We start from the raw sequence: 14,965 nt of genomic DNA on the forward strand, positions 1-14,965 counted from the left end.
CCCTAGCTGCTTTCAGGATTCTGTCCTTATCTTTAATTTTGGAGAGCTTAATTATGATATGTCTTGGTGATTTTCTTTTAGGGTCTATCCTTCCTGGGGTTTGTTGAGCTTCTTGAATGCTTATCTTTTCACTTTTCAGGATGTTAGGGAAATTTTCTTCAAGAATCTCTTCAACTATCTTCCAGTATCACTGTTAAAACACAAGCCACCCCAATACAACAAGCTGACAGATGAGTTGTATATATATATTGTTGCTGTTAAGTGCTGTCAAGTTGATTCTGACTCATAGTGATCCTGTATAGGGTTTTTGAGGAGTGCCTGGTGAGTTTGAACTGCCAACCTTGCAGTTCAAATGGATGTTGGTGTGTAGTGGTTATCCTACAGTGCCACACCAGTACTCCCAGTATGTATACATGGAATAATGCACTAGGCTGAAAGGTCAGTGTGAACTTCAAGTTGGCAGTTCAAGCTCACCAGTAGCTAATCAAAAGTCTGTGTTTCAAACCCATCAGCTGTTCCACGGGAGAAAGATGTGATAGTCTGCTTCCATAAAGATTACATTATTGGAAACCCTATGGGGCAGTTCTACTTTATCCTATAGGGCTATTATGTGTTGGAATCTGCCCGAAAACAACAGTTTATGTTACATACATAGAATTGTAACTAAAATATTGCTACAAAATTATGTTGTTCTTAAATGCTGTTGAGTCCTATTCACAAAAGAATGAAAGACTGCCCAGTCCTGTACCATCCTCATAATTGTTGTTAGGTTTGAACCCATAGGAACCTTTATTAAACAACATTATCAAAATGTGAAGCTGTATTTTCTTGACATGCCCTTCATGTAGGGTCTGTCCACCTCTGTAGGCAGTGTTTCTATACCCTAGAAAAATAATACACTCTTTGATTTATACCATGTCAAATCTGCATTTTTGACATCCTCAATGGACTCAAATAATTTTCCTTTTAAATGTTCTTTTTCTTTTAGGAACACAAATAAGTCTAAAGAGGTAAGATCAGGGCATAGGGTGGATAGCATAAGGTTTCAAAATGAAATTTTTCAGGACTTCCCTTACTACCGTCAAAGAATGAGGAGCTGCATTGTCAAGATTGGCGGTTGGGAGGAAATCCTCAGCACAATTTTCCTTACTTCTGTTTTCTTAAAATTTATTCATATACACTACCTTGATCATCAAGATGTTATTCAAGAATATCAAGATTATCCTTTTGGAATATTAAAAAACAAAACCATATATCCTTTAAAGCTGACTTCTCCTCCTTTAATTTAACAGGTCCAGCAGATTTCTGAGGAAGCCAGTGTTTTGAATTGACCTTAGTTTTGAGGACACCCTAAAGAGTCTGAAGGAGTCTTGTTATGGCACTGTGGGCTAATGCGCTGGACTGCAAAGTTGGTTAGAACCGTAAGGTCAGTGGTTCAAGCTCACCAGGTACTGCTTGGGAACACTATACAGGGTTGCTATGGGCCAGAACTGACTCAATGGCACTTACAACAACAACAAAGAGTCTAAGAATAATTATTACTGAGAAATATTGTCTGCAGTCATCCACTGATCACAGAGACATGTTTAAACATGTTGTATTTGGAATAAACCCATGCATGTATGAATCGGAACCCTAGTAGCAATACTTTTAAAATTAAACATTGCTACTAGGGTTCCAATTCACACATGAATGATAATCCTTGTGTGGCATTGTAGAATAAGTACTGGACTGCAAACTGTAAGGTTGGTGGTTCAAACCCACCAACTGCTCCTCAGAAATTCTATACAGAGTCACTATGAGTCAGAACCAACTTGACAACACTTAACAACAACATATATAATTTTAATTTATCTATATTTTAACCTGTTTTATAACTTAAGGCAGGTTTTTATATTTATTTTTTTATCCTTTCTCAAAAAAGTGCATGTTGCTTTGTCTCAAACCTATTCCATCTCACAGAGAGGTTTTCATCTATATTTTAAAGTTTCATAGTTGAAGCTTCTAAAGAAACTAATTCATCAAATCAGTTCTTTTTTAGTCTCTGGGTGTAAGACTTAACAAAACATTACAACAAAGATGTAAGAGAACCAAAGCAAAGCCATTTCCTTTTACAGCTGCCCTCCAGAATTCTATCAATGTTCATGATACATACAGCTAATTGTAAAGCATAATCAAATGCTTCTTGCAGGCCTTAATAACTGGCATCCCAACTCAACAAAAGCTTAAAAATCAACTATGACTAATTTACTCAAGACTATCAAGTGATTTCTTAAATTATTTCTGAAAACACTTTTGGCGGTATCTGTTTATATGTTAACCTCTTTTATATTCTGCATATTTACATAAATGAGTAACTGCTTGCTAGGCATGAATACTAAAGTTACAAAGATGTGAGATTTAGTAATTTGCCTTATCTCCTTAATGTACATGTTATATGTACCACAAGATATATCATTGAGAAATCATTCAGTTATTTTTTTGTGTGTAGAAAAAAAAATATTGTTTCTATAAAAAAAAATCTTATGTATTCTGATGCAAGGAATTAGAACTGCAGCACCTCCATACATACTCCCCCATGACCATAATATGTCCTCAAAAAGTAATCTAATAATGATATGTTGAAAGTCAAGGCAAGGTGGATATTCAGTCTCAGTGATACTTATTTATGATGCCATTGAAGACAACACTGAGATATTTTTTCCCAGTCTTCTTGAAACCATAAGTAAAGAATGCTTATGGAAAAATTATGATAAACATATATTTGCATATCTTTTAGATCCTAGAAGATACATGTGAAGAGAGAAAATAATTGAATAATTAATGCAGCACCATACTTGAATTACTGAGCATGCACTCTAGTCATTGTTTACTTTTGATTGCCTAAAGTGATTACTTTCTGACAAATTGGCTTAATTGAGGATCCTGTGGGTATCCTCCAACAACAGAATTGTCCGTTTTCTCTTTCCTTGCATAACCTCTGTGTGTATGACACTTTTTTGATGCATAATATAGAAACAAATTTGGCTTATGTTGATATCTATCACAACAACTTTAAAAAGCTCAATTGTTAGGTTGAAAGTGAGTTTTCCAACATGTTATTTTTATTAATACTCTAATATACATGTCTTTGAGAGTTAAATCTTTTGAGGTGTTAGAAATGAATCCTGATGTTGTATAAAAGACATTTGGTGAGACTAAATTACATTGGCAAAGCAAAATTTACTCCTGCAAGCGGGTGCGTGTGCATAGCCTGTACATACAGGAACAGGCCAGTGGGCACACTGAGTGGGCAGTCCACTCAGGTTTTTTATCCCTGATGCAAGTCTCAAGGCTGTGTCACACCCCACTGGCTAGGGTTTTGACCGTACAATCTTTTCCCTTACCCAGTTGGCTAGTTCAAATTTTTGAGGCATACATTCCTACTTTAGGAAAAGAAAACAAGAGGGATCATAAAGTCTTTACTCCAGGAAGTAGTTTTAAGAAAAAGAGAGCAATCATAAATTCTTTACTTCAGGACATAAAGAAAAAAGAAAGGTTACCCAAATACAATAAACAGGATTATAATATATATACCCCCCCCCCACACACACAGAGGCAGTATAATTTACACCTGTGCAAAATACATTTTGCTCTACACGAAAATAAATCATTTGTGCCTTATGTCCCACTCTATCTGCTTGCTCTTACATTTTCCAGAGAAAGCTGCTTGTACACTTTCTATCTTGCTCTATTGTCACTTAATAAGATTTAAAAAATTTATTGAGGGATCAGTATGTTGTAAGTACTGGGGTAATTAATGAAAATTTAATTGTGAAAAAAAAAAGGTGAAAAAGTGTAGCCCTTGTCCAACAACAGCTCAGTCTAGTGAAAAAGAATGCTGTACCAACTGCAATTCATATTAAAATGTAGATATAAATAGATGATAATTGGTTTTATAAGTAGCATGCTGTGATCTTGCAGAAGTGTTTGCATTAGACTGAGGGTGAAAATCAGGAAAGATTTCCAGCTGGTAACTGCATTGGAACAGGAATTTTAAGGTAAGTATTGGTTAAAAGTGAGTTTAAGATTAAGCTGATAACATTTGTTAAAAAGAAAAAGAAAAAAGGCACAGTGTTTTTTGTTTATTTATTTATTTTTTTACTAAACAGACCTTCAATCAATGGTAATAGCTATCACTTCCTAGACTTAAACATATAATCAATAAGTAAACCAGATCTCCTGTTTTACATAATAGTTTTCTTTCTTCACATTTTCCTCTTCTTCAAGATAATATGTCCCCATTAACAGAGTTTCCTCTGTTGCTACAGGAAAAATTGTAAATTGTACTGAACCAATTTTAAGTTGAATTTAATCACCTGGAGGGACTTTCATTTGTATTCAACCAATAATTTACTTCCTTTCATTTCAATGATTCCATTCCCTCCATGTTTCATCAGTTATCCCACTTTCTCCCTTTGATTCTTTTTTGTATTCAACCTTCTTTTCCAACCCTTATTCATTTTGTCCTTAGGTAAATGCTGCCCTTTTGATCTCAAGTGCTTGTCCATCTCATAGTGTGCATACCTCACTATTGTTGTTGTCCACCCTATCTGCTACTTGGCTGGAAATTAAGCCATGAAGACAAATTCAGTTCCAGATGTGAAGGGTGACCAAGGACCATAGTCTCGAGTTCCTCCAGTCTATTCCTGACCAGTAAACCTGGTCGTTTTTGGGAATTTTGACTTTTGTTCCATATTTTCTCCAGTCTGTCTAGAAACTTCTAATGTGATCCCTATCAGAACAATTAGTAGTAGTCTCCAAGCACCATCTAATTCTTCTGGTTTCAGGGTTGTGGGTACTGATGTTCATGTGTTCCATTAGTACATTGTCCTAATTGTTTCTAAGCATATTCAATTTTCACCACTCTTTTTAACCTCTGCATAGGGAGAGAAAATAATTGTACCTTAGGTAGTCACTCTTCAGTCATTACTCACAAAACTAGGATGTAGAATGTTGTCTTTGTGTATTATTTTATGACAATTGACTTTGATGTCCCTCAAGACTGTGGTCCTGAGCCCTCTGACCCAGAACCTCAGTCTGTCTAAGTGTTTAGTAACATCTAAGAAGTTTTTATAACTTTGCCCCTGTATGTACCACCACATTCATGGATATGTTTGTTGCAAAGGTGAATACTCACGTAAAAATATCCTGTCAAATATTTGTATATTTGTCAATATACTTCCACTCTCCCTCTATACACATTTAGCCTATCTAACATCAGAAAGATGCTTACCTGTGCTTTATTGACTACCCATAGACTTTCGGTTGTATGGATCATGACAAGCTATGGACAACTGTGCGAAGTATGAGAATTCTGGAACACTTAACTGTGCTCATGAGCAATCTGTACCTGAACCAAGAAGCAGTTGTTTGAACAGAACATGGGAACACTGAATGGTTTAAAATTAAAACAGGTGTGCAACAAGGTTGTATTATTTCATCATACTTATTCAACATGTATGCTGAGCAAACATGGGTAATATGAAAAAAAATGTGGCATCAGGATGGGAGGAAAACTCATTAACAACCTGCAAAATGCAGATGATACAATCTTGCTTGCTGAAAGTGAAGAGGACTTAAAACATTTACTGATGCAGATCAAAGAACACAGCCTTCAGCATGGATTACATTCATTTTTTGGTATCTATTCTTTGGTCTCTCACTATCTGCGCACCTTCATTCTAGTGACTAGAGGGGATGCCTGAGCAAATGGATACCACACCCCCACCCCTGGAGGGTTGTACTGCGCATGCGCACAGGTCTCCTCTAAATTTAAAGTGACAGTTTTCAGTTAAAACCAAATGGCCACCACTTGTCTGTCAGTTTGTCATACTGTGGTGGCTTGTGAGTTGCTATGATTCTGAAAGCTATGCCACCAGTATTTTAAATAACCAGCAGGGTCACCCATGTTGGACAGGTTTCAGATGAGCTTCCAGATGAAGACAGATTAGAAAGAAAGAGTGACAAACTACTTCTGAATCTTTAGTCACTGAAAACCTTTTGAATAGCAGAGAAACACTGTCAGACATAGTGCCCGAAAATGAGCCCCTAGATTGGAAGGCACTCAAAATACGACTGGGGAAGAGCTGCCTCCGCAAAGTAGAGTTGACTGTAATAACGCAAATGGAGTAAAGCTCGTGGGAGAAAAGCCCACAGGACCTTCATTGGCTGATGGGGCATAACTCAGAATGAAGAGAAACAGCTGTAAACATCCACTGAAATTGGAACATGGAATGTATGAAGTATGAATCTGTGAAAATTGGAAATTGTCAAAAATGAAATGGAATGCATAAACATTGATATCTTAGCTGAAATGTACTGGTATTAGCCATTTTGAATCTGACGACCAAATGGTTTACTATGCTGGGAATGACAAATTGAAGAGGAATGGTGTTTCATCCCATCTCAAAAAGAACATATCCAGATCAGTCATGAGGTACAATGCTGTATGTGATACATATGTAGTACATGCACCTACAGGGAAGCCCAGTTAATAACACTATTATTCAAATTTATGCACCAACCAATAAAGCCAGTGAGGATGAAATAGAAGAATTCTACCAACTTCTTCAATCTGAAATTGATCAAACATCAATCGAGATGTGTTGATCATTAGTGGTGATTTGTTGCAGACCGTGTAAGACTAGTCAGAGGTTCGAGGCCCTCTAGGGCTGAGTGTAACAAATGAGGCCACTGGCAGTTAATGGAAAATTGCTTTCATCTTAATATTCAGGTATATATATTAAATTAATACACTGGAGCCTTTGAAAATCCACAGATAAATGTGATATTTTCCTAAAGCCGAGACTAAAGGTTGCAAGGTTAAACATTTCTCCAAAGGATTAACTAAAAATATCTTAGCTACTTCTCAGTTCTTTGTTCTATAGACAAAGAACCCATCCTCCTTAATCCCTTTTTCCAGGTGCAGCCCATTCACCTGGGCGTCTCCTGCAGAACTCTCACCTTCCCCCAACTGACCTCAGGGGCTATTGTTGTTAAGTGCCATCGAGTCGGGTTTGACCGATAGCGACCCTGTACAGGGTTTCCGAGGGTGTAAATCTTTACGGGAGTAGAAAGCTTCATCTTTCTCCCACGGAGCGACTGGTAGTTTCGAACCGCTGACCTTAAGGTTTGCAGCAAAATTCGTAACCACTATGCTACCAGAGCTATAGATATGTTAATTGGGCCTGAGAATCCAAGTTGCTGGCCTGGGATTCGAACCAGTGAAGTACAATGTAAAGTTACCTGAATGTCTGGAAAATTACTGATGTTAGCTGTATCATGTTTCAGTCCCTCCCAGCTTGGTGTGAAACTCCTCCCCTGAATAAAGCAGAGGCCCGAGCCTCCCCAGGTGTGCATTACTGGTTGGAAGGCATGGAGTAAAGATTGTGGTGCATTACGGGTTGGAAGGCATGCATTAAAGATTGCAGGGCAGTGAGTCGCTGCCTGCAGAGGCCATGATGCCTGTAGTCCCAAGCCTGCCCACCAGTGATGTATCCACCCTGGCTTTGGGGTGCCTCATTGTCTCCCTTCTTCTGTTTGTCTGTGTATTCTTTCGCTATCCCTATCACCGCTGGATCTCCCCTCCTCGTGAACCAAAACCTCGTGACAACTATGTTGAGGGAAAACCCCGGCAGTGATTGGAATGTAAATGTTGGGAACAAAGAGGAAGGATCAGGAGTTGGAAAATATGGCCTTGGTGATAGAAATGATGCTAGAGAATGCATGATAGAATTCTGCAAAACCAATGATTTGTTCATTTCAAATACCTTCTTTAGACAGCATAAGAGACGACTATACACATGGACCTCGCCAGATGGAATACATAGAAATCGAATTGACTACATCTGCAGAAAAAGATGATGGAAAAGCTCCATATCATCAGTGAAAATAAGGCCAGGGACAGACTATGGAACAGACCATTAATTACTGATATGCAAATTCAAACTGAAGCTGAAGAAGATGAAAACAAGTCTACGAGAGTCAAAATATGACCTTGAATATATCCCACCTGAATTTAGAGGTCATCTGAAGAACAGATTTGATACATTAAACACTAATATTATGGGATGATATCAAGAACCTCATATAGGAAGAAAGCAAAAAGTCACTAAGAAGACAAGAAAGAAGGAAAAGATCAAAATAGATGTTAGAAGAGACACTGAAACTTGCTCTCCAGAGTAAAGGCGCTAAAGTAAATGGAAGAAATAAGGAGGTACAAGAGCTGAACAGAATATTTCAGAGGTCAGCCTGAGAAGACAAAGCCAAATATTATAATAAAATGTGCAAAAATCTGGAATCAGAAATCCAAAAAGGAAGAAGACAGCATTTCTCAAACTGGGGGAACTGAAGAAAAAAATCAAGCCTCGACTTTCATTATTGAAAATTTTTCTGGGCAAATTACTGAATGATGCAGAAGGCATCAATAGAAGCTGGAAGGAATACACAGAGTCACTGTACCAAAGAAAATGCTTAATGTTCAACCGTTTCAAGAGGTAGCATATGATCAAGAGCTAATGATACTGACGGAGGAAGTCCAAGGTACACTGAAGGAATTGGCAAAAAACAAGGCACCAGGAATTGATGGAATAAAAATTGAAATCTTCCAAAGAGAGGTGACCCAAAGGAATGCGGAAATCATCAAACAATCTCTTTGGTATCTCAAGCGAGTGAAGTTTTGCTAAAGGTAATACAGAAATGGCTACAATCATGCATTATCAGGGAACTTCCAGAGGTTCAAGCCAGATTCAGAAGAGACCGTGGAATGAGGATTATCATTGCTGATGTCAGATGGATCTTGGTTGACAGCAGAGAATATCAGAAAGATGTTTACCTGTGCTTTATTGACTACACAAAGGCTTTCGATTATATGGATCATGACAAGCTATGGACAACATTGTGAAGTATGAGTATTCAGGAACACTTAATTGTGCTCATGAGGAATCTGTATCTGGACCGAACATGGGAACACTGAATGTTTTAAAATTAAGACAGGTGTTTGACAAGGTTGTATTCTTTCACTATACTTATTCAACCTGTATGCTGAGCAAATAATCCAAGAAGCTGGGTTCTATGAAGAAAAATGTGGCATCAGGGTTGGAGGAAGACTCATTAACAACCTGCGATATGCAGATGATACAACCTTGCTTGCTGAAAGTGAAGAGGATTTAAAACATTTACTGATGAAGATCAAAGAGCACAGCCTTCAGTATGAATTACATCTCAATGTAAAGAAAACAAAGATCCTCACCATTGGACCAATAAACAACATTCTTATCAATGGAGAAAAGATTGAAGTTGTCAAGGACTTCATTCTTCTTGGATCAACTATCAACACTCGTGGAAGCAGCAGTCAAGAGATCAGACGACGTATTGCATTGGGCAAATCTGCTGCACAGGAACTTTTTAAAGTATTGAAGAGCAAAGATATCAGCTTGAGGACTAAGGTGCACCTGACCCAAGCTATGATGTTTTCAATAACCTTATATGCATGCACAGCTGGACAGTGAATGAGGAAGACCATAGAAGAATTGATGCCTTTGAATTATGGTATTGGAGGAGAATATTGAAAGTGCCATGGGCTGCCAAAAGGACCGATAGATCCGTTTTGGAAGAAGTGTAGCCAGAGTGCTCCTTAGAGGCCAAGATGGCAAAACTTCGTCTCTCATACTTTGGACATATTGTCAGGAGGGACCAGTCACTGGAGAAGGATATCATGTTTGGTAAGGTGGAGGGTCAGATAAAAAGAGGAGGACCCCCAACGAGATGGATTGGCCAAGTGGGAGCATCAATGGGCTCAAGCGTGGCAAATACTGAGGTTGGCTCAGTTTCGGGCAGTGTTTCATTATGCTATGCATAAGGTTGCTATGAGTCAGTACCAACTTGATGGCACCTAACAACAACAACAACAATGAATAATGGAGTCCTGGTTTGGTGCTGAGGGTTAATGCGCCAGACTGCAAAGCCATTTGAAATGCGTGGTTAGTGCTTCAAGCTCACTAGTTACTCTTAGGAAATCATATACAGGGTCGCTATGGATTGAACTGACTTGATGGCCCTTAACGATAACAACAATGACTAATGCTGGAGTCCGGAGAGTCACGCTGTGGGTTAATGGGCCAGACTACAAAGCCATTTGAATTACAAGGTTGGCAGTTCAAGCTCACCAGCTGCTCCTTGGAAACTCTATACAGGGTCACTAAGGGTCGGAATCAACTTGACAGTACTTAATAACAATGACTAATGCTAGGAGTCCTGGTATGACGCTGTTGGCTAATGCGTCAGAGTGCAAAGTTGTTTGAACTGTAAAGTGGGTGGTTCAAGGTCACCAGCTGCTCCTTCGAAACCCGATATAGGGTCGCTGTGGGTCGTAACCAACTCTACGGCACTTAACAACAACAAAAATGAATAATGCTGGAGAAAGTTGAGGCTTTCTGCTCACGTAAGGATTTACAGCCTTAGAAACCTTATGCAGAGTTGTTATGAGCCGAAACTGATTCCACGGCACACCATCACCACCATGACTAATGATCATGAGCATTTCTTCATATGTTTGTTGGCCAAATGAATATATTCTTTGGTGAAATATCTGTTCATGTCCTTTGCCATTTTTAACTTTGTTATTTGTCTTTCTTGTTAAGATGTTAAAACTGTTTTCTATAAATTTTAGGATTAGTCTCTTGTCTGATATGTTATTGTCAATTCCTCCCCCTTCCCCCCCAGGCTGTGAGTTCTCATTTTACTCTTTTGGTGAAATCTTTTAATACACATTAGTGTCTCTTTTTTAGGAAATCCCAGTCATTTATTTTGTCTTCTATATGTTTGTTTCCAACTATGTGTGACAGTGCATTTACACCATGTGTCGGAGCCCCTATGTTTGTCCCTATTATTTCATTAATGGTCTTTATAGTTCTAGGTTTTACATCTAGGTCTTTAATCAACTTTTAGTTCATTTTTATGTATGGTGTAAACTATGGGTTCTGTTTCATTCTTCTGCAGGTGGATTGTCAATTTTATATATGTCTCCCTATTGCCTTCTTGCCTGTATGGTGTCTGTTGAGAGATCCGAGCTTAATCTGACTTGCTTGCCTTTGTTTGTAATGCTTCTCTTTTCCCTAGCTGCTTTTAGGATTGTCTCCTTATCTTTGATTTTGGAAAGCTTGATTATGGTATGTCTTGGTGATTTTCTTTTGGAGTCTATCCTTCCTAGGGTTATTTGAGCTTCTTGAGTGCTTATCTTATCGCTTTTCAGGATGTTAGAGAAATTTTCTTCCATGAGTTCTTCAACTATCTCCTCTGTGGACTTATGTGATTCTTCCTATACTGGAATGCCAGTAATTCTTAAGTTATTCTTCTTCATGTTGTCTTATATGAATCTTAGACCTTTTATGGATTTTTTATCCTTTTTTCTGCTTGCTCTTCTATCTTAGTAGTGTTGAGAGATTTGTCTTCCAGCTCACTAGTTCTGGCTTTCATCTCTTCAATTCTACTCCTTTGCCCTTTCAGTGTACTGTGTATTTTCTGATATTCTATTATTAATCATTTGGACCTCTTTCTGTAGGTTTTGAGTTGTTTCCTAGCTTTAGCTATCTTATTTGATTGTTCCTGTAGTGCTTTCTTGACTTCTTCCTTATTTTTTTCAACTCCATTTTAAAGTATTTTGAAGCATTTTATAATCATTTTTCTGAATTCCTTCTCAGGCACTTCCCATGCCTGCCCTCCTTCCAGAATGGAGTCCAGATCTACCTCTAGGTCATTTGTCTCAGACAGTTTATCTTGTTTCTGGACATGTGCTGATATGGCCATCTCTTTTGCTTCTTGGACATGTTCGGTGGTTAGCTGTGTCCTTAATACTTAAATGAGTGGGTGTTTTGGTATTTTTTGTACTTTTTTATTGCCTCCAGGTAGGTGTGATCAGGAGGTGGGCTTCCCTTTTCACTCTTCTTATTGCTTAACTCAGAGAAACTTTCACAGGTATTGTCTGCCTCCCTGGTGTATGACAGTTAGTATTGGTTATTGCCTTCATTGGGGGGTTATTTTTATGGGGTGTGATTATAACTTGACTACATGGCAGCAATTGTTGTCTTTTCTTGGGTAACATAGAGAGAGAAAGAGCCCCCTAAAGGTAAAAGGGGGAATAATAATAATAAAACAGCAACAGCAAACAAACAAACAAAAAACAGATTGGATATTGTGGTCTATAATGACAGAAAAGGGAGCAGAGAGAAAGAAGAAGAAGAAAAAAAATTCTGTAGCCTAATATGAGTATGACTTTAATATCCTCTTTCAGCTTCTTGCCTTCCAGCCCACTTGATAAATTTCAAGATGCCACTGTTGGTTGTTATGCTGTATCTCATCTAATTTTCTGCCTGTTTTGTTTTTAAACTCTCCCTCTCCACACTCCTTGTTCTGGCCTTTTCCCTGCTAATAAACAGTTCAGGGAAGTGAGAGGCTTCCTATTTTGTACTTCTTTTTGAATAATGCTTTGCTTATTTGGGGTCTCTTTCTTTTCCATATTGTGATTAGTTTAGAGCCATATTTAATTTTAATAATGAAGAAATTACATAATCATCGGCAAGTTTCCAAGTGAAGGTATATATTGCTGTTGTTCCTCTCTCACACAAAGACCCACACATTATACCAGTTTACATCCAAGAAGTATATTTATAACTCCTGCATTTCAGTTTTGCTCTCTGCATTACCCTTAGCTTTCCTTTGCCTCTTTTATTTCCTTGCCAAATCTAATACCTGTCCCCAGCATTGATCTTATAAAATATGCTAGTTTTGACTCATTACTCTGGATTTCTTCCCCCAGGCATTGCTTAGTGTGTCAAGATACACAAATTTAATGCAAATTTCAATAATTCTCAGTCAATTTATATTCACTCCAAAATATATTGTCTAAAAGACTATGGTTGTTGTTGTTGTTAAGTACCTTTGAGTCGGTTCCGACCCATAGCGACCCTGTACAGGGTTGGTACTGCTTCTTATTACACCTAACAATCTTAATGCTGTTGTGTTTACTGACATAAATTATTTTATTTTTATTTTTGCAGCAGACATGTGCTTTATGCTCATCGTAATAAAATATTATGTTTTAGTCTGTTCTATAGTAGTGGTTACGAATCGGGCTGCGAACCTTAAGGTCAGTGGTTCGAAACTACCAGCAGCTCTGTGGGAGAAAGATGAGGCTTTCTACTCCCGTAAAGATTTATACCCTTGGAAACCCTGTACAGGGTCGCTATGGGTCGGAACCGACTCGATGGCACTAAACAACAACAACAACAACAATATGTTTTTTTAAACATGATTCAAAAGTCACATAAAATTGTACCTAAACATAAATAGCATTTTATGGTTCTTTAGAAAGTTACAATCTATAATTCAAGTTGTTTCATTTTTGAGTTTGTGGGTTTCTTAGACAAATTGTGTAGCTGTATGGGGACTTCAGTGATTCAGCTCATGAGAGCTTCACTTTCATCTTTATATGTTCATCGACATAATAGTGTTGTAGACACTATAAAGAAACAGCAGTTCATAGAAAAAATAAACAAACTGTTGCAATCTAACAATGAATATGAAGATTATTGCTCTATCTAAATATGAAAAGAAAAATGCACAAATATTTGTCCCTGAAACATGTAAACAGGCAGGTATAGCAAAGCAGTAAAAAGTATACCATAACATGAAATACAAATAGACTTTTTTAAAAATAGGAAAACACTGTGTCATGTCTACTATTGGACAATCCTCTGTTCATTAATCATACTCCATTACCCTGTGTTTTACATCAATGTTGTTGTTGTTGTTAAGTGCCATCGAGTCGGTTCCGACCCATAGCGACCCTGTACAGGGTTTCCGAGGGTGTAAATCTTTACGGGAGTAGAAAGCCTCATCTTTCTCCCGCGGAGCGGCTGGTAGTTTCGAACCGCTGACCTTAAGGTTCGCAGCCCGATTTGTAACCACTACGCTACCAGAGCTCCTTACATCAATAGAGGGTATATTATCTAACTGAATTATCTAGTGACCTGAGTGAAGTTAATATTTCCTATACTAAGGAAATACTTTCAGTCTTGGCAAAACAGAGATACTCAGTGATTAAATGACTGGACTTAAGAGACCATGTTGTGTAATGCCGTCAAGTCAGTTCCAACTCATAGGGACCCTGGTGTGGTGCTGCAGATTAATGTACCAGACTGCAAGGTCGGTTTGAACTTCAAGGTAGGTGGTTCAGGCTCACCAGCTGCTTCTCAGAAACCATGAACAGGGTCCCTATAAGTGGGAATCCACATGAGAGCACTAAACAACAATATACATTTTCCAAGGAGCAGCGGGCGGGCTTGAAATGCCACCTTGTGTTTCAAATTGACTTTGCTGTACAGTGCCTATCGTACAGTGTATACATATAATCACTATTATTAGTAATTTATGGACATCTGATACAGTGCTATTACAAGGTTGGCAGTTCAAATCCACCAGCTGCTTCTTGGAAACTCTATACAAGGTCATTATGAGTCACAGCTAACTCAATGGCACTTAAAAAAACAACAACATTAGTAATTTATTTAAAGTTACTATCTAGGAATTCAGGAGCTCTGGTAGCCTAGTGCTTACGAGTCAGGCTGCTAACCTCAAAGTTCTGTAGTAGAAAGATGATGCTTTCTGCTCCTGTAATGATTTATAGCCTTGGAAAATCTATACAGGGTTGCTATGAGTCGAAACTCTATAGTACATAACCATCTAGGAACTGGAGTCCTGATGTGACACCATAGGATAAGCACTCAACTTCAAGGTCAGTTTGAACTATAAGGTAAGCGGTTCAACCTCACCAGCTGCTCCTCAGAAACCATATACTGGCTTTCTATGCATTGGAACCAACTCAACAGCACTTTACAACAACAGCATAATCTGGGAACTGACTCCT

The sequence above is a fragment of the Chrysochloris asiatica genome, unplaced genomic scaffold (genome assembly GCF_000296735.1).
Source record: "Chrysochloris asiatica unplaced genomic scaffold, ChrAsi1.0 scaffold00244, whole genome shotgun sequence".
NCBI classification, from domain to species: Eukaryota; Metazoa; Chordata; class Mammalia; order Afrosoricida; family Chrysochloridae; genus Chrysochloris; species Chrysochloris asiatica.